Genomic DNA, 17,916 nt, shown 5'->3' on the forward strand with positions numbered 1-17,916 from the left:
TGCCCTGTTCAGCGGTGCTTGAGACGGCGGTGCCCTGTTCAGCGGTGCCTGAGACGGCGGTGCCCTGTTCAGCAGTGATTGAGACGGTGGTGCCCTGTTCAGCGGTGCTTGAGACGGCAGTGCCCTGTTCAGCGGTTCTTGAGGCGGCGGTGCCCTGTTCAGCGGTGCTTGAGGCAGCGGTGCCCTCTTCAACGGTGCTTGAGGCGGCGGTGCCCTGTTCAGCGGTGCTTGAGGCGGCGGTGCCCTGTTCAGCGGTTCTTGAGACGGCGGTGCCCTGTTCAGCGGTGCTTGAGACGCCGGTGCCCTGTTCAGCGGTGCTTGAGACGCCGGTGCCCTGTTCAGCGGTGCTTGAGACGGCGGTGCACTGTTCAGCGGTGCTGGGGCAGTTTAAGTATGGACAGGGTGACAAAGTGGGACAGTAGGATGACAATCATGGTGGTCTCATTTCTTGGCGGGGGTCTTGGCATCGTTCTCTGTCTTGTTCCTGGATCTCAGGGACCGTTTGCGAGGTGGTTCTCCCTCTGCAGGGGGTGGGGTGCTGGTGTGGTGGTCCTGTGGCGGGGAGTCCTGTCCACTAGCGCCGGCGGAGGTGGTGGCCAGTTCATCGTCCAGGCTAGTGTCAGGGGCCCCTTGTAGTGCCACAGTGTCCCTCCTGGGGTTCACAAGTTCCTTCAGCACCCCTACGATGGTGCCCAGGGTGGAGTTGATGGTTCTGAGTTCCTCCCTGAAGCCCACATACTGTTCCTCCTGCAGGCGCTGGGTCTCCTGAAACTTGGCCAGTACCATTGCCATCATCTCCTGGGAGTGGTGGTATGCTCCCATGATGGAGGAGAGGGCCTCGTGGAGAGTGGGTTCCCTTAGCCTGTCCGCCCCCTGTCACACAGCAGCCCTCCCAGTTCCCCTGTGTTCCTGGGCCTCCGTCCTCTGGACCGTGTGTGCACTACCACTGCCCCCAGGTCCCTGTTGTTGTTGTTGTGGTGGTGGGTTAGCCTGGGTTCCCTGTAGTGGTGGACACACAGCTGATTGATGTGTCCTGGGGACGGAGGTATGGGCCCGCTGGGTGGGTGCTGTGCTGGTGTTTCCAGAGGGGGGAAGCTCTGTGGTGGCCTGTGACTGTGTCAGGAGAACCGACTGTCCAGAGGTCCCCGATGGGCCGGGCTGGTCATCTAGATCCAGTTTGGACAGAGCTGCTGTCATTACTGTGGGCCTCTTCTGTTGGTGGTGTGGACATGTGTGGACCCTCCTGTCCGGTGACATTGGGTAGGGGTCCTGCAGGGGTATAAAAGGATGGTTATTACATCTGTGTGTGTCATGGTGTGCAATGGGTGGGTGACCGTATACCCCAGTGCTTGCTTTCCTGTGTGGGACCTCGTGTGATGATGGTTTAGGGGGGTGTATGGGTATGTGCAGTGGGCATGCTTTAGTGATGGGTGTCCATGCTTTGTTGTTGCATGCAGGGCTTGGTGTTGGGATGGGTGGTTTGTGATGTTGGGACATTTGTGAGGAGTTGGAGTGCTGGGGGTGAGGGTGAGGGTGGGGTTATGGCTGGCATGCAGGTAGGGTGGGGGATGTAATAGTTAAGATTTGTCTTACCAGAGTCCATTCCTCCACCTACTCCTGCGAGGCCCTCAGGATGCAGAATCACCAAGACCTGCTCCTCCCATGTTGTTAGTTGTGGGGGAGGAGATGGGGGTCCGCGGCCAGTCTGCTGAACCGCCAAGTGGTGTCTTGAGACCACGGAACGCACCTTCCCCCGTAGGTCGTTCCACCTCTTCCTGATGTCCTCCCGATTTCTTGGGTGCTGTCCCACTGCGTTGACCCTGTCCACTATTCTTCACCATAGCTCCATCTTCCTTGCTATTGAGGTGTGCTGCACCTGTGATCCAAATAGCTGTGGCTCTACACGGACGATTTCCTCCACCATGACCCTGAGCTCCTCTTCCGAGAACCTGGGGTGTCTTTGCTGTGCCATGGGGTGGTGTAGGTGATGTGTGGGGTGGGTTGTGGGGTGATAAGTGTGCTGGTATGTAGTGGGGTGTTGTGTGAGGTGCGTGGAAGTTATGCGGGTGATGGTGTTGTGTGCCTGTGGATGCTAGTGTTCTTGATGGTGCTGTCTTTCTCTGGCTTTCATTCATCAATTGTTGTCGTAAGGGTTTGTGGGTGATGTGGGTGTGTGTTTTATATTGTATTGGGTGTGTGGGAGTGGTGTGTGTATGTGTATCAGGTGTGTGTATTTGGAATTGTCCAATGTGGCTGTGTTTTGTTAATGTGTGTGTATTTTGAGCGCAGCGGTGTGTACCGCCAATGGAATACCGCAGTTGAAAGACCGCCGCGTGGATTCGTGGGTCATGATAGTGTGGGCGTATTTCTGTTGGCGTGACAGTGGAGGTTTTGTTTTTGCCAGTTTATCACTGACCTTTGGTGTGGCGGACTTGTGTGGGTGTCTAGATTTTGGCGGATTACGATCTGTGGGTCATAATAGCTGTGGCGGAATTCCGCAGCGGTGTGTTGGCGGTCTTCTGCACGGCGGTAAGCGGCTTTTACCGCTAATGTTGTAATGAGGGCCTATATGTGAGTTTGTTAGTTGGATTGACTAGAGTAATGTAGGGATAGAGGAGGGAAGAATCCAGAAGTGTTAATTGGGAGTTTATAGTAATAGGATGAGGCTTGGGATGAGTAAAGGAGAGATGGAGGAGGGAAGAGTCTGTGGGAAGGGTTAGGGAGATCATAGTAGCAGGAGGGTTTTTTGGATGAGTCAGAGGTGAGATAACTGAGGGAGAATTTTGTAGTTTCTTGTAGGAAAGTGATCTGTATGTGGTGTCTCTCGAGGTGTCTATCGAGGTATGCTAGTACCTGCTGTGTTTTGCAGGGGTTATTGCGTCCCCGTACATTCCAGGTCAGGAGCAACACAGCGCCCGAGCTGTGGGACTGTCAATATGGTGTTTCACAGGTGGAATCTATAGTAGTGATGTGGGTATGTGCATGATCATCATGCAATATCTCCTTATATGGTACATCTGCAGGTGCAACATAACGTAACCCCATCATTTCCGTCCCCACCCACTTCAGCAACCCAATTATGCTAAAGAAACCCCCATCAACTTGAGAATGTATTCTTCGCATTTCGAATGCCTCCCGGAATTTTGTCACTAACGTTAAACACTGCATGGTAAACCATAGATCAGTTCAGTTCACGGTGCACCCTCCATGGGTCGCTCAGAGATCCAATATCCCCCATGCAGCAGGATGGCCATGATGACTCACGTTGAAGACATAGGTTGTCTGTCTTTCTTTATACATGGATGAGCATTTATGAAAGGCCTGTACCACCGATCGCAGCTGTCGCTGTGGCGCTCTTCATGCCGCTCTTCCCAGAGTACACTATGCCGGGTCTTCAGCTTCCGATATAATCTTGTCCAGTTGGTTCAGCAGGCGGTGAAGTCTCTGAGTCCTATCATTCGTGAGGAACTGGGCAGGGCCTCAATCGGAGTCCACATCGATTTCGGCTTCTGGAGAGCGGTGTTGTTTATGTTTCCTCAACAGCTTGTTGGTGACCTCCATTGCAGCTTGTGGCGAGTTGAAGATTCTTGTTTTACCCAAATGTTCAATTCGCAGTCTTGCGAGCTAGAGCATAGCATAAGTGATTACTGCTTGTTGTGGTTTCGGTTTTACTGGTAAATATTCTTTGTAAGCAACTTGTACAGTGGATGTGAAATTGGGGTAAAAAGATAGATGATTTTCCTGGTAAGTGATTTCTCCTTTCTTGCAGGCCATTCCTAGGATCGTGTCCTGATCACTGTAGTTCAGCAGCTTGACCAGGACCGGGCGCGGCGTTGCCCCAGGAGGGGGCTTTCGGGCAAGGGATCCATGTGCTCTCTCCACCACAAACATTCAGGACAGGGTGTCAGATAAGAAGATTTCAATAATGAGGTGTTCTGTATAGGACTCCATGTTCTCTGTGTTCGTCGACTCTGGGAGCCCTGTTATGCGCACGTTATTGCTCCTCGATCGTACCTCCAAGTCTTTGTTTTTTGCTTTAATAACTGCCAATACTCTCTCCATGTTCACCATTTTGTCCCCGGTCTTTGAGGCTTCATCTTCTGCATTGGATACTCTTTACTCGACATCGGTGAGGCAAGAGTCATGCTGTTCCAATTTAGTGGAGAATTGGTCCATGCGGAGGTCTAGTGTATCTCTCTTGCTATCAATCATTTTTAGACTTTGCTGCATGGCAAGTAGAGTATTTTCTATGGAGCTTGCAGGTTGGCTTGGCTAGTTTTTATCTGCCTCAGCTTCTTGCGGCACACGGTATGTTGCTTCTGTTGCACCACAAATGGAATAGGTCTCTGGGAGCGTCAGTTCTAGGCAGCGTGCCTCTCGGTCCCCAGCACGATGTCAAGTGTCTTATGGTACCCACACGTTCTGCCTTGAGTGCAGGGTCAGTAGGCCACCCATTCCACCCGTAATACTGGGTGTGCTTATAAAATGCCTATTTCGTGGCTCTGGACCTGGACCTGAGTAGTTTGTGACTTGTGTTGTCTGCACTTCGCCTTTATCTGCAGGAGCGCTTAAGGATTTACAGCAGTTGGACAGAGGACGCAGTCTCAATCTCCCCTCGGGCCCACAGGTGCTGATCCGGCACTGTTCCTTGTACCTTCGAGCCATCAGCTGGCTCTCCCTCACTTGCCCAGCCAGTCTCTTGCACCCTCCTTGGCCTCTCAGGCACACCACTCTGCACCTTAGGGGCCACCCTGCTTACCAGTCATTCTGGGCTCTTCTTACCACCTTCAGAGTTAGTCCCTCGAGCTTCCCATCACGATCACCGCAGCCTCAGCCACCACACCTTCTCCCCGCACATTGTGCAGCCACCCAGCAACCATCGGCGAGGTCTGCCCGATCAAGGCGCTCATCCTGCGTGTGTTCTGCAGCTTTGTCCCCAGCACGGTGTCAAGTGTCTAATGGGACCCGCACGTTTTGCCTTGCATGCAGGAACAGTTGGCCGTCCGCTCCACCCGTAATGCTGGATGTGCTGGTGCCGTGCTTGTCTTTGTGGCTCTCCAGGCAGTGGAGATGTGGGCTTGTGGCTTTACATGTCATAGTAACCTGGCAGCTGAGTTTTGAATATGTTGTAGTTTTTTCATAATAGATAGAGATGATCCATGGGAGAGGTCATTGACAGAATCCAGTTTGGATAGTACAACAGAGGTTGTAGCCTGCACCTTGTGTGGAAATCCGAGGTGGAGAAGATGCGTTGCAGAGTCTTCAAGGTGATGAAGCTCGATCGTGCTAATTTCTCCACTTGGGCATTCATTGTTATCTTGGAGTCCATGGTAATTCCAAGGTCTTTAACATCCTTGGATACTTGAGGAGGTTGTCCGAGATCATCAGGCCAGGCACACAGTAGGTCATAATTTTTCCATTCGCCACATGTGAGTATTTCCGTTTTGGTAGCATTTAGTTTGAGATGGCTCCAAGTCATCCACTGATCAATGTCTCTGAAACAACTGAATATTTGTGAGCTTTTAATGACTATGGGGCATTCCAATTTAAGTAATATTTGTGTGTCATCTGAACAGTTGTAGCATGTGAGTTGAAAATCATTGATCAATTCTAGCAATGGCATGATGTAGATGTTGAAAACCATGGTTAAGATGATTGATCCTTGGGGGGCCCCTGTTTTTGTGAGGTAGGGTTTGGACGAGAAGGGGGGAGAATAGATAATATTTGTTCTGATTTGAAGATAGGATGTAATCTAGTTGAGAGCAGTCCCTTCTATGCCGGCTTTATGGAGTCTTTGAAAAAGGGTATCATGGTCAACATTATCAAAGGCAGCTAAGAGGTCCAAGAGAAGTAGTGCAGCAACTCCATTGTGGTCGACTGTGTTTTTAAGATCAACCCAGATTGCTATGAGTGCCAATTCAGTATCTCTTCCTGGGCGGAATCCAGTTTGGTAGTCTGAAAGCATGGAATTGTCTTCAATGAATTGTGACATCTGGGCGAATGCTGCTCTTTCTATCAGTTTGCAGAGGAAACGTCCATTTGTGAATGGTCTGTAGTTGTTGTGGTCCTGCGGGTCTAGGTTTGTTTTCTTTAATAACAGATATATGTATGCCTTTTTCAGGTCTTCAGGAAAATTTCCTGTAGTTAAAGAGATATTGATGATACTTCTTCCAGGTGTGGCAGCAGAAGTAGATAAAAGAATGTCATTGATAATGTGTGGTGGACATGGGTCCGAAGGGCAACCTGAAGGCCTGCTTGCTTTGACCAAATCCATAAATTCATCTTGTGATATTTGTTTGAAGGAGTGCAGAGACTGGGTTGGTTTATTCTTGGAGGGGATTTTAGGAAAGGGGTTGTCTGTCTTGGCTGTGTAATGAGTTGCCAGTTTGTTTGTGAAATCTTGAGTAGTGGGCAACTTCCTTCCATGGATTTAGATTTTTGAAATTCATTGAGAATTTATTGTAATTCATTGGTTGCGGATTTAGCATTTAGAATTCTGTCTGGATAGTACCTTTTTTTATTGATAATTTGTATATTCTGTTAAATTTGTGTAGCTGAAGTTTGTCTTGAATGTTGCTTGTTTTGAGCCAGGTCCGTTGCAACCTTCTGATTTGTTGCTTTATCTTTTTAAGTTCTGTGTTTCTCCAAGATGTTGGTTTTCTTTTGTCCTGTTTAGTTTTTCTTAGTGGTAATAGGAAATTGAAAGCTTCCTGTAGCCACTCATAACGGTTTGGAACAGAATTAATTGTATCTAGATCTGTGTTGGCTGTTAGTTGTGTTTCTAAGTCTTGAAAATTGAGTTTGCTTCATGGTCGATAGACGCATGTATGTAAGTTGCTATGGGGTGTTTTGATTTGTGGTGTTTTATGTCAGAAAGTTATCCAATGGTGGTCTGATCACGTGATTGGCGTGATGCTATGAACGGTAACTAGTTCAGCCTTTGCAAAAATGGCATCTAGGATGTGTGCAGTGATGTGTGTGGGATTGTGTACAATCTGATGTAGGCTCAATGCAACTGGGTCAGTGGTAATAGTTTTTGGATGGGGCATATTGGATTTGTCAAACCAAATGTTTAGGTCCCCAAGAATACATAGGTTTGAGTATAATGTTATAAGGTTTGGGACTGTATCTAGAAAAGTGTCTGGGAATGTTGAGATGTTAGGTGGAGGTCTGTAAAGGAGAAGAAAGGTACAGGAGGAAGTTGGTGTAGGTTTGCATCTGGTGAGGAGGTCCTGACAGCCTTGTATGGAAATGTTGTCTGTTTTACTGAGAGTTATTGCTTGTTTGAACATAATAGCCAGTCCACCTCTTCTCTTGCCTATACAGTTTTGTGTGATGGTTTGATAGCCCGGAGGAACAACTTCATCCAACACTGGGGCTGTGTCATCTCCCAACCATGATTCTGTTACGAACAGTAAGTCAGGTTGTGTGTCCGTGAGCAGGTGGTGATTGTTTTTTTAGAGTGATCGAGCATTTATGAGCAGACAGTTTAGAAAATATGTGTTAGTGGGGGTGTTGTTTTGTTTTGGAGAAGGGTGGGCAGTATATTTTGAGCATGTAGCAGGTGTATTGTTAGTTGTGATAACTGCGTGAGGGTTACAATAGCCCTGTTTTTCAATATAGTGTTCTTCTTCCAGCAGGCTTAGGAGGCATTTTGTTGGGTCTGTGTGTGTTGGTGGTAGACTTGGTGGCTGAGAGAGGCATGAAAAGTGTACTTTTTTTTGCAGAGTAGCCTTATTATGTAATAGACAAAGGGAAGCAAAGATGCTTAATTTAGATTAGGGAAGTTCCTTTATGAAACAAATCTATATTCTAATTAGCATTTTCTATGGTATCATAATATGCATTGTTCTTTACCTGACACATCAAGAAAGATTGATTAACTATACTAAACTTAATGCTTACTTGGTTGATTGATTTATTAGATTAATTTAATTCTGTAACTTTGACTAAAATGTGCTCATAAACCTTTATAGTTAGAAAGCATCCTCACTGTTTTTTTGTGGGGCCAAATTGGTTTCACTGTAAATTTAAATCAATGTTCTCATGTTAGCTCCCAGATTACACTTTTAGCTAATAACCAACAGTCTATACAACCAGTGGTGCAACCTGTTTATGACTATACAGCAGTTAGGAGGTATAAAAGGTTGCACTCCATCACTAGTGCCCATGGCAAGTCTGTAAATGTTTCTCAAAAGGAGGGAACCACATTACCTGTAGCCTTTATTGAATGTATCTCATCTGAGGACAGAACTGTCATAACACTCCTGACCTCAGTCAGGCCAGGAGGGGCTGCCCCTACAATGTACTTTGGATTCCTTCTTCCCAGTCAAGGCATGAGGTGCTGAAATGTTTACTGTTAAATCTGGCATCCTTGGCGTGGTCTCACCTAACTTTCTCTCTGTGTGCTGGACTCTGTTTTTGCTGTTTTTGTTACTCTGGGCACTTTACCACTGCTGACCAGTGCTAAAGTGCAAGTGCTCCCTATGTAAATTTGTATGTGTCATTCGCTTTTCCATAATTGGCATATTTGATTTAATAGTAAGTCACTAGTAAAGTGCACTAGAGGTGCCTGGGGCCTGTAAATCCCATGGGCAGGGTGCAGTGTATGTTAAAGGTGGGACATGTACTGATGTGTTTTACATGTCCTAACAGTGAAATACTGCCAAATTTGGTTTTCACTGTTGAAAGGCCTATCTCTCTCATAGCATAACATGGGGGCTGCCTTTGAATAGCCTTAATGTGAGGTTTCCCTTTGAGAGCAGATAGAAATGTGGAGTTTGGGGTCTCTGAACTCACATTCTTTGGGTACTGAAAATTGTAATACTTGGCCAGAAGGGTCTACGGAGATGCTAGAGCTCCCCTCAGCAACTGCTCTGAGAGTCCTCCTAGAAAGCAAGGGCCAATGAACATTACCACAAAAGACCAGCCCACAGGGAACAATATAGACTGTCCCTCAGAATACTATGATTCTGTGACTACAAGTTAAGATCAGTATACCATCTGCAATGCCGTCATGATTATGTATATTAACTGATGGTGATATTAATAAAGTAATTTTCTTTTACAAACTAAAGTACTGGCTGGACATTAACTTATTACTTGTTATAATACGTTTTAGGATATTTTGAGGCTCTAATGCCACACCACCTCCTTAAGTAAGCCTAGGACTGCTTGATGATGCTACCCTGTAGGTCAAGTGCTAAACGGATGTAGTTGGTGCTCAGTTTTGGGTACAACAGCAAGGTTAACTCCCAGGACACCTGTAGTAAAGGCTCTGATTGTCATAATTTGAGTTTGCTGGCCACTAATTGGCCTGGGGTGCCTGAAAACGTCACTACAGGCCCTACCTTGGTCTGTCATGGACTCTTCTCAGGCTTTCACCAGGGTCTCATCTATTGGGGTACAGGGCATCCGCTGGCCATACTAGATCTATCTCGCCCTTCCGGTTTTCATTTTCACCCAGAATATTGTAACATGGATAGATCTTAGCCATACCCATCCATCCTCTGTGCCAGTTAATCTCCCACAAAAGCATATCAGCCATCTGGTGTTCCACAAACTAACAAACACCCATCTCTTTTGAAAAGGGATACTCATCAGTAACCCCTCGCTGAGCAATGTGAAATACCATTTTATGGATTAGCATGCAATGAGATCTGCACCTAAGGAGTATTCATGCCCCAAATAATAAGAAGTACACTAGTGACCTGCTCACTATATTTACCAGCGCACTTACTTTGTAATGCAGGACCCCTATGGGATCTTTGGACAATATAGCACAGAATTCGGTTTCTACCACAGAAAGATTAACAGAATCTGCTCTAAGGTACTCATGACGAGCAGTCGAGAAGAACTTTCAATGCCATACTACGTACACAGGCTAATTTTCTCAACCTGATTAATAAAAATATCAGAGGGCTTCTAAAAAACACTTTTGAAAGAAAAAATAAATGCAACATGATGAGGAAAATTAGAGTGCTGATGGTGTGAAATATCTATTTAGCTAAAAATTGGAATTAGTTGGAAATGGGCCTTAGCCTGAAAAATGGCATACAATGACCATGGGAGCAATGGCTCCATTACCTTAAAGGATTTTGCAGTTGCTCACGAAACTGAAGGCTTTAGGACTTCAGAAATCGGATTTGAAAAACACACTTTACATTGTGAGTCGAAAAGTCTTTGCCATTTAGAATGCACACATCTGCTGCTCCTTAAAAATCAGTAAATAAAAGGGGCATGAAATGGATGTCTCTCCTTTTTAACGATTTGCAATGAAATGCATCAACGGTGACCACAACTGCAACTGTAAGCAAAGCCTCTCCCCAATGTTTTTCATATCATGTCATTTTTGTTTTAATTTCAGAACCCGTCTCCTTAAAGGGAACAGGGCAGCAATGACAGCATTTTGAGAATGTCAATCAAGGATGGGCAGAAATGGAGGAGTTTGATTCTGCGGAATGCCACAGAATTACATTAAATTTCCATAAGATTACACAGAATACTGCAATGGGGCAAAGTGGGCATTTGGTGCTATTTTCTTACGACAGAGTTCATCCCCACGTATAAAAAAGGTTGCGAGGATGCATTTTATGCTAAGAAAATAGGGCATCCAAACACCATTTGTTGCCCTTATATACACTGCAGTGATTATACAGCGGAGTATGATGGGGTGCTGGTGCTGAGTGGTATGCAATTGTTTTTAAACTTTAGAAACCACTGCATATCACTCTGCAGTGCATACCCCTCTGTGCCGTTACATACTTTGCAGTGATAACTGCAGAATATATAAGGGCGCCGAGTGGTATGCACTGCAGTGATTTCTAAACAGGGTGGGAAGAGGGAGCAATGCAGGGCCGTAGCTTCAGGGGCGTTCTTTGGGGTTTTACACCACCCACCCTCCCCCCACCACTACACAATAAATTTATTTTTTGATGAATAATAGGGTATAGTCGTTTTCAGTCAGGTATGGTGAGGTGTTTGTCGGATTTCACCTGGGATTTATGCACACACACACACACACACACACACTCTAACAAAACACACACTCTCTCTTCTCTGTTTTGAAAGCCCTAAACAATGTAAGTTTTACAAAATACTGTGTTTCTTTCGCTTAGTACTCCTACCAACTCGCAAACCTCTCGCTTTCCACTATCTCTTAAGCCCCTCTCTTGCGCCCTGCTTGTCATGTAAAGTTATATGCCATAGTGATTGTTGGGAAATCTGAAGCTCACACCCCCCAATCTTACTGACCAAGCAACGCCCCTGTACCTATGTCTAAAAACTACTGCAGTGCTGTCCTCTATGGGCCTCCATCCCAGAATTGTAGCCATTCAGTAGTATTTCCAAGGGAATCCTGCCTCAGTAACATGAGCCTAGGAGGATATTTGCTAATGCTACTGATTGTTATTTTTAGGGTGTGCCAGAATAGTACATGCTTCATAGGGCAAAATAATTCTTAGGTCGCAAACCAGTCATTGTGCTAAGACACCTCAAGAATATACAGGCGGCCAAAGTCTTTCCTACATATGTTGAAAATGCAGTTTGGGCAGAGAATCTTCCTGCAGTTAGTTTTGGCTTACAGCATGCAAACATGCCACCTCTTTAGTAGCCATGAGAATAGGAAAGGCACTAAAGGGAGGGGGGCTATAGAGAATTTTCGGCTTTACAATAGGGTGAGCAAGAGAGCAATGGAAGTGCCCCGCTCCATAGATAGTGTGTAGCTTTCTCACAAAAAGATAATACAGGATGTAATTGTTTGTTGTTGAAGCTTTATAGAGAAAACCCATCTTCAGAAAACAAACAGTAACATACTGTGCGTTTTCGGTATTCATGTACCAGTGCACTGGAACAGCATCGCTAATCCCTTAAGACCCAATTACAAAAATGTATTGCATTGAATCTACTGTCTTGTGTGAAATGCAATTGCACAAAGCCTAATGAAAATGTTTGACAGTCCACCAACGTAAAAAGAATGAAAGGTTTAATATACTTTGTAACAAAAACACATTTTTTCTTTTCAAAGAAATAAAGCAAAACGGACTCAAATAGTTTTCATACAGACCAAATAAATGTTTTCTTTTTTTTTCCTATCCATCAGTTCATGTGTGCATGAGGGTATCTGACAAGAAGACTATGGCCCTCATTATGAAAGTGGCGGTCCCTTTCGCTCCGCCGGCGGTGGCGGTAGAAACCGCCAACAGAGGAGCGGTCCGGACCGCCAAATAATGATCCAAACGAAACACAGGCATCCCGGAAACCACCCACCGCCAGGAGAGGAGTACCGCCGACGACGGCAGAGTCCGCCCACAGGCTGTCGGAAAGGCCCGGTTAACCCACACATCAACTTTTGAACCACCATTCCACCACCAGTTCCGGGGCAGGAGCCACCGCCACACAAAGCCAGGCGGAAATGAACCAAATATAAGGAACCACGCACCGGAGTCCCACAGAACGCGCTGCGGCAGCCATGGATAGAGAGATGCAGATCATGCCAGCCCTGCTCCTTGCCATATACCTACACGACCGAGACCGCTGAAGAAGACGATGACGGTAAGTACCTCAACCTACGACACAAGGGAGGAAAGGGCACAGTTACATACCCACCCACTCCACCCATCCGGCAACGCCCCCCAACCCTTCCCAGCAGCACAAGTCACACACCCCACAGCAAGAGGTACTTACCCAACACAAGGCTAATGCAACTTGACCATAGTACATACAAAAGCCCCACACCCATAAAAAAGTGAAACAAATGACCAGGGTTAACAGCGTGCAGCCCAAACACAGGCCACACAGAAACTTTAATATGAAGCTCACTGAGCCAAACAGTGCAAACAGGGCCAATGGCCAGTCCGTAGATTCACAATTGTCATGGGCCACAACGGGCCCCACCTGACTCCCACAAGTGCTGGGTACTCCACATAATGGGGCACCATATGGGCATCCAGGCACCTCACGGAATGGGGGACAGGGGGTGGGGATTTTCGACGTGGGTGGGCCTTTGACTTTCTTGTGGAGGGTGGAGGGGGTGGGCTTCTCTTTTGAAGTGGGTGGGGGCTTTTTGGCTCGGGTGGAGCTGGATGGCCTAGGCTCTGTCCGGGCCTTCTTCTTATCTGGGAAGGTGCACGGGAATGTGAAGGGCGAACCGGGGTGGGCTGTGATGTGGAAGGAGCGGAAAGGGCAAGAAGGTGGGCACGTTTGGGGACAAGATGGGGTGGGCCAGTGGGTTGGAAGAGGTCAGCACGGGAGAGGAAAAGTTTTTTGGGAGCAATTAGGGTGGGCGTGGATGAGGGCGTGGGAGTGGAGGCAGAGGAAGTGGATGTATGGGGTGTAGGGGTGAGTGTAGTGGGTGCAGGTGAGTGCTCAGTATGCTGTGGTGTGGTGGACGTCTGATGGGTGGGTGTCTTGGTGCATTTGTGTGTCTTGGGAGGTTGGGGTGGACACAGTGGGAGAAGACAGACAGCTAGTGTGGATGTATGTTGTGTGGGTGTCTGCAAGTCTGGTGATTGCGCTGCATGTGTCAACTACAGGAGAGGTGGTGAGTGCAGGTGTGGTGTATGGGGTGCATGTATGGAGGAGAGGAGCAGTAACAGTAAGTGAAGGTGCAGTGCATGAGGGTGTGGATGTAGAGGGGACAGACAGGGAGGCGGAAGAGGTGAGCACACTGGGGGAAGTGGACGGTGTTGTGTGCAGGTGTCTGTTGGCTGTGTGAATGCTTGTGGTGGGATGTGTGGTGCTTGTGTTTTGAAGTGTGCTTCTTGTGTGTTGATGTGCCTGTCAGCGTGTCTGAATGTGTGCTTTGGACGGGTGAAGGGAGTGGGGTGCTGGAAGGGGTAGAGGATGTTGGAGGGGGAACGGAATGGCCAGGGAAACTGGCTGCCATCCAAGAGGAGGACAGAGCCTAAAAAAGATCTCTGTAGGGCAGACACGGCACCGTGGATGCCATCCAGATAGGCATTTGTCTGCTGCACCTCTGATGCTAGCCCCTGGATGGCATTGACGATGGTTGTCTGCCCTACAGAGATGGTTCTCAGGAGGTCAATAGCCTCCTCTGTGAGGGCAGCAGGGCTGACTGGGGCAGAGGAGGAGGTGCCTGGGGCAAAGGAGACGCCCACCTTTCTGAGTAGGCGGGCACAGGCAAGTTGGTGGGGAGCAGAAGGGAGGGCGGTGATGGAATGGGGTGGCGGAAGATGTCACAGTAGTGGTGTGTGCCCTAGGGTCCGCCACTGCCGGGGGACCCCCATCGGAGGAGGTCTCAGAGTCACTACCTCCTGTGGTAGTAGCCTCCCCCATGAAAGTCCCCTTGCCCTTCCACCCACTGGTCCCCTGGGTGTCCGTTATCTCCGCCTTAGAGGATCCGTGGGCCGCTGCCTCCTCACGTGCCGGTGCCTCAGCTCCCTCGCCTGATGTTGATGCTGTACCAAACCAACACAAGAGAACAGGGATGGGGAGACAAAACAGGAGAGACACTTGTAAGTAGCTGAATGCAGGTACATAATGGTCAGACATACACCCACACAGAAAACACACCTAACAGGCATTACCGTTCACTATGCCCATGGCCATGCCCCTGACTACTGACCAGAATACTGCTCTACACCCATCCCCTGAAATACCTCAGGATCAGAAGTAGGTGAAACCTGGCAGGGACACCCCTACACCCTTTGTGGAACATACAGTAGATGGACACCATTCAAATTCCCTGCCTCTAAGCAGCATGAGCCCTATTGCACACCTAGACATCCTTCCAGACTGAAGTATGGTCAATGAGTACTCACCCCCTTGTGACTGCTGTGCAGACTTCAAGCGCCCATCCAGGTCTAGGTAAGCCACCTCCAGGATCCGTCGCATGAGAGGGGTCAGTGCCCGACGGGCACCCCTTTCACGTTGGGAGGACTTCCCCAGCTAGGCTTCAGTGATCTTTCGCACCCAGCGCCGCAGGTCCTCCCACCTCTTTTGACAGTGGGTGCTCCGCCGGTTGTAGACCCCCAGGGTCCGCATCTCCTTGGCGATGGCATGCCAATATGACCTCTTCTGGTGGGCGCTGACCTAGAAGGGCGACACAGAAATGGAACACAGAGGTCAGGCACTTGCACAATAGGAACAGCTGGCTAATTGTCCACTATGGGACGGACAGTACTCTCAGACATACAGGACAGTCGTACGCAGCATGCCATGCACCAGGGCCCATGCAGGCTCAGAGGTGCACACATATGTGCAATCAACACCATCCATTACACACACACAGTGCCCTCCAAACCCAGATTCACCTGTACCTCTGGCCGTCTGTACAGTTTCGAGTACAGAGGCAGGACCCTGTCCACTAGCTTCTCCAGTTCTTCCTGGCTGAAGGCCGGGGGCCTTTCCCCTGTAACACGTGGCACATCCATAGCCAGAGACAGTCCACAGCAGTACACAGAGTGGAGTACCTGTCAGCACGAGATCACGGAGTCAAGTGAACAAACGATGACGAACGCACGTACGATCCGCGGCGGTGTGCACCGTCACCACCGGCGACAATCATGATACGCCAGGATTCCCCATTGGCACCCATGTTAACCAATGAGGGTGCGAACAGCAGTAAACACCGCCTTACGCTGTGATGTCAACCGCTAGCGGTATGAGGTCACTTCAACAACAAAAGGGCAAATTTACAGTGGCCAGACATTTTGCCTTTACCTACACATCTACAATTAATTAATACTCACAATGCAGGCCCTACTAACCACATGATGCACCTAGGCCTCTGTCCATTCACTATTTTAGCACACATGAAATACTCTGTTCCCTCCTTGTGATGTACATGTATATCTGTTAGGTAGCAGTTATTGTAGAGACACCGCAATGAACAATGCCGTGCACATATGATGACAAGTGTGCCTATGTATGTGTTTTCATCACTCCTTTTTGTAACCCCTCTTAAGTACCGACCCGTTTGGCGAGGAAGGGCATCATCGGTGAACAGACCACTTGTGGATATGGGGACCATGGTGGAGCGTCAGATCATAATCACTTACGGACTCACATGTGCAACTATTTAGGACCTTTGTGCATTACTGGATCCTGCACTAACTCCAGGAAATCGTAATCAGCATGCCATTCCAACTCAGGTGCTGGTGCTCTCCTCACTCCATTTCCTGGCCACGGGCTCATTTCAAGTGACAGTGGGCATGGGTGCTGGTTTGTCTCAACCAATGTTCAGCCAGGTACTGACAAGATTTCTGGATGCATTTGTACAACATCTGCAATCCTATGTGAATTTTCCCCAAAGCACTGACCTCCCTGCCATCAAGTCTGACTTCTATGTCTTTGCCAACATTCCCCGTGTCATAGGTGCCATTGATGGCACACACATAGCTATCATCCCCCCAAGAGTGAGTGAACAGATGTACAGAAACAGGAAGAACTTTCACTCCATGAACATCCAATTGGTATTGCAGACCAGTACATTTCCCATGTGAATGCCATGTTTCCAGGTTCAGTCCATGATTCCTTTGCGTTGAAGAACAGTAGTGTACCCCAGAAGATGGAACAACTACAAGAAGACAGAGGGTGGATCATAGGTAAGTTTTCCTGGCACTAACAGACACATAGCAGACAGCCAGGCTGTCTGACTAAGAGGCTTGACAATGACTGCTCTGTATTGCACCATTTTGTAGGTGATTCTGGCTATCCAAACTTGCGTTGGCTCCTGACACCAGTGAGGAATCCCAGGACGGATGCAGAGAGGAATTACAATGAGGCCCATGGACGCACTAGGAGTGTAATAGAGTGAACTATAGGTCTCCTGAAGGCTAGATTCCGGTGTCTATATATCTCTGGGGGTTCCCTGGCCTATGGCCCTGATAAGGTGTGTAGAATAGTGGTGGCCTGCTGCATGCTGCATAACGTTGCAGTGAGACATTTTATCCCCTTCATGGAGGTGGAGTTTACTATAGGTCCTTATCAGCTACTTCAGAGAGGTTAGGAGAGTGATGGTGAGGATGAGGAAGGGGAAGATGTCAATTCCAGGAACCAACTGATACAACTCTACTTCCAATAACTCTGTGGGACTTAAGCCTGTCATTGGGGTTAGTGACTAATACTGTCAGTGTGCTCTGTCATATGGCGGGGTTGGTCATGATAGGCGATACATGGCCCACTTCTGCATGGTACTGACTGTATGCATTCCCTCCTTGCCATCACTTGGGCACACAGGACTACAATCATGCACAAAATTGACAATAAAGTTGTTCTCTGCCAGTTGCATCCATACAACACTTTGTTCACAATTTAAGACAGGGGACAGAGTTACAGGTGTGAAATGTGTTTTATTGGTAGAAGTGAGTGAAGTGTGCTATATACAGTGACGGGAGTCGTAAGGGTTGGGGGTCATCAAAACCAACTTGGTGGCAGCCTTGTTGGATGGTATCGATGGGTCCATTTTGTCGAACAGTACTTCAAATTGCCCTCAGCTAAGTGTTGTTGGGGAATGGGTGGGATGGTTGCTTTGCATTAGTAGCAGAGTCAATTGTTGGAGGGGGGCTTGTTCTTAGCTGGGTTTCCAGTGCCATATCTTGGCCTAAGTGGATGTTTGGGTGCCTGCTGTGGAGCTTCTTGGGGTGACATGGATGGCCCTTGGGTTTCCTGGGAGGGTATTTACTGGGATGTTTCTGCTGCTTGGGTCATCTGATGCTGGTTGTCCAGTGCTGTTGTGGGGGCCTCTTGTTCGGTGTGGTTTTTGACCAACTGCAACAGAGCTCCAGCTATGGTGGCCATTGTGGCATTGTGCTCTTTCCACTGCTCCATGGCCTGTTGGTGTTGTTGCTGCTGCATCCTCTGACGTTGTTCTAGGGTGGACACAATCTGTGCCAACCTGTCTTGGGTATGTTGGTAGGCCCCCAATACCTCTGAAATAACATCCTGGGCTGCTGC

This window comes from Pleurodeles waltl, chromosome 2_1, assembly GCF_031143425.1.
Source record: "Pleurodeles waltl isolate 20211129_DDA chromosome 2_1, aPleWal1.hap1.20221129, whole genome shotgun sequence".
NCBI lineage: Eukaryota > Metazoa > Chordata > Amphibia > Caudata > Salamandridae > Pleurodeles > Pleurodeles waltl.